Genomic DNA, 3195 nt, shown 5'->3' with positions numbered 1-3195 from the left:
AAAGGGTTGTGTACCTCTCTTTGTGTCGGTGTGTGTCCGTGGACGCGCGTGTCTCTCAGAGCGGAAGTGCTGCTGCTGCAGACACACACAGAGAGAGAGAGAGAGAGAGAGAGAGAGAGAGAGAGAGAGAGAGAGAGAGAGAGAGAGAGAGAGAGAGAGAGAGAGAGAGAGAGAGAGAGAGAGAGAGAGAGAGAGAGAGAGAGAGAGAGAGAGAGGAGAGAGAGAGAGAGAGAGAGAGATTGGACTGCCAACGGACAGTTAAAGGACTGCATGGTGTATCCTATTTTGTTAGTAGCCGTTGATTTTTTTAGGATTATGTATTGTACCTGGATGTAGGCTACAGTAAAAGTAGGCTATTGTGTAAATTAAGTTTTATAAAGTATGTGTTGACAGATATATGTGTCAATCAGCCATTTTTTTTAACTGTTTAGTAAAAGCCTTATAAATAGTTGCCTGTCTAATTTCATCTGGTAATCTGTTCCACTCACTAGCGCCTCTCACAGACCAAGCTGACTGGCTGGGTGGACACAGTCACCTATAGCTCCTAGAAGAACAGGAGCTAAATTATGCATTGCCTTGTAAATCAAGCATACATTGGCAAATTTACGAAGGTCAGACCAATTAAAAATATTATACTTTTTTAAAATTACACAATGGTGGTAATGTCTTGCTTTTTTATCCATAACCTTGATGGCTTGTTTGTATAATATTTCAAGTGGCCTGATTATGCCATGATTTGCCTGTGACCAACTTGTTTGGCAGTAAATAAGATGACTAAAAATCATAGAGTGTAAAAATATATTTGCCGCCTCGGTAGTTATTTCACTTCTGATTGATCTAAAAGTTGCAAGATTTAGCTTAATTTTTTTACTTACTTTCTCAACATGGGCTTTAAATGAGAGATTTGAGTCAATCAGTAATCCAAGATATTTGTACTGTGAGACCAGCTGCAATTTTTAACCTGTAACATATATTTCAGGGTCATGAGAGACTCTACTGGTTTTACTAAAAAAACATCCCGTTAGCTGAACTGAACATGAACAATTCATGTTCAGTTTTGTTGATGTTGTAAACCTGTATTATAAGTATGAAAGTATTTACGATCATGAAATAGGTAACATTTTATAATAAGATTTCATTAGTTAACTACATTTGTTAACTACATTTGTTAACATGAACTAATAATAATAAACTGCCATTCTACAGCATTTATTAATCTTAGTTGATATTAATTTCAGCATTTACTAATACATTATTAAAATCAAAAGTTGTATATGTTATATTAGTTAAAGGTAGGTAAGAATTATCTAAAACACTTTTGTCCAAATTTGTTTAAACTTTCTTTATATGTCAATACATAATTAAAATGTAAGTACTCTGAAAAAGAGAGTATAAAAATCGAGTGATTGGCTTGGGCGACTGTCACTCTCTCTCTCTACCATGGCTACCACCGCTTTTGCTACAGGATCTGCCCACATGCGCACGCCCCAGTGTTGCCAAGTCGGGCTACTTCAACACTGTTGCCGCGGGCTGTTTTTCACATAGACATAATAAATACATAGACGCCCTATTGGCCGCTGGACCGCACGTCAACGACGCCGCCATATTGCGGAGGGCAACTTTCCAATAACTCTAATAACAGGAATTGAGAAAAATGCCTGCTTCGTGTGCTGCTCGGGGCTGTACAAATCACCGCACAATTGGAAACAGTTCTCGGGGAATTACCTTTCACAAGTAAGACTGAACATTTGTTTCTGGTTGTATTTGGTCGTTATATTATTATATAATTAGTAATAGTGACGTTAGTTGGTCACCAGAGTCAGACTAAAATAGCTAGCGATGTCGCTACTTAGCTGTGGAAGTTGAGACATGAGTTGACATGATTTATATTATAGTTTTAGCTTATATTATATTTTATATTATAAATTAAATTTCCTGAAATCGATTCATCTATATATTTTTGAAAGACTTTTATGACAGGCGACTGACATATTGTGACTCTTAACGTTAGTTAACTTAAGTTAAGTTAGTTGCCTAGCTAACTTTTATCACACATTGAAGGTTTCCCAGACAAAGAGGTACGATATCAGAGCTCGAATTCGAGCATCAGGTACGGATTTCAGATATCAAAATATAATCTGAAAAGAGGCAATATCTGTATTAAAGGAAGAGCTGCATGATTAATTGTAAAAAGAATATTAATTCAAACACCTACATCATCTTATTCTTAAATTACAATTATTCTGCTATTTCTATTAAAACCTTTTGATAAGTAGGATTACAGCAAAAAATCGTGATTCATCCAGAATTGTGCAGTTCTAGTTCACCCAAATATGAAACTCTGCTGGCCAAGATATGACATATATATCTGTTTATATGACATATACATATTGGATGGCCTTAGGGTGAATACATTATCAGGTCATTTTAATTTTGTGTGTGTGTGTGTGTGTGTGTGTGTGTGTGTGTGTGTGTGTGTGTGTGTGTGTGTGTGTGTGTGTGTGTGTGTGTGTGTGTGTGGTTTTTAGGGGGATGGAATAAACATCCAACTGCAGGCCAGTTCCAGGGCATTTTCCGGTGTCTCATGGTCCGGTGCGGTGTCTCTCCAAGCACTTCAGGGAAAGTGGAACCACAGGATGAGACCCTGTCGCTATCAGGGGTCTGTTCTTCGTATGTGGCTAACTCAGTTAGCTGGACTTGATTGTTGCCGATTTGGCATGATCTTGGATTGTTTGGTTCTTCGAAGCTCATCCGGGGGCCAGTTGCATAAACCATTAAGACTAGTCTTACAAGTTAGACATACATTTTTTTCTTTAAGACTGTTCATAATTTTTTTTTAAATCAGTTACATAAAAACATAGACTGGCTTAATTTGATACGAAAAGTAAGACTGAATGCCACTTGCCTAACTGCTAGTGGCTCATACTAGATCTTAAGACACTGTCTTAACATAATGGCTTAGTTTATGCAACTGGCCCCTGGACTTGCTGTCATAGCAACAGGTCCGGAAACTCAAACCTGCTCAGGAGCGGTTTATTTCATGTAAACAGGATTAGGTTGCATACTTAAAATCTGTCCCGGCCACTGCTACTTTATTTCAAGAGTTCATTACTGAACCTGGGGCAATAATAATTTTAAATAATAAGAATATAAAAATCATATAAAAATGAGTATTTGAAAATATTATAATACTAT

At 37.1% G+C, this 3195-nt stretch overlaps 1 protein-coding gene across 1 annotated transcript in view; it reads right to left on the bottom strand.

Annotated features, from left to right (window-relative positions):
- The window catches only part of ube2e1 (ubiquitin-conjugating enzyme E2E 1), a 31925-nt gene extending 31842 nt beyond the window's left edge, over nucleotides 1–83 (bottom strand). The window contains exon 1 of the mRNA XM_079829430.1: nucleotides 15–83. The gene's annotated coding sequence lies outside the window, so the exon portion shown is untranslated. The remainder of the gene's footprint in view (nucleotides 1–14) is intronic.
- Between the last annotated feature and the right edge of the window lie 3112 nt (nucleotides 84–3195).

This window comes from Gobio gobio, assembly GCF_949357685.1.
Source record: "Gobio gobio genome assembly, chromosome: 11".
Classification (NCBI taxonomy): domain Eukaryota; kingdom Metazoa; phylum Chordata; class Actinopteri; order Cypriniformes; family Gobionidae; genus Gobio; species Gobio gobio.
Note: the sequence above shows the minus strand (reverse complement) of the source record. Positions and strands in the feature narration are given on the sequence as shown.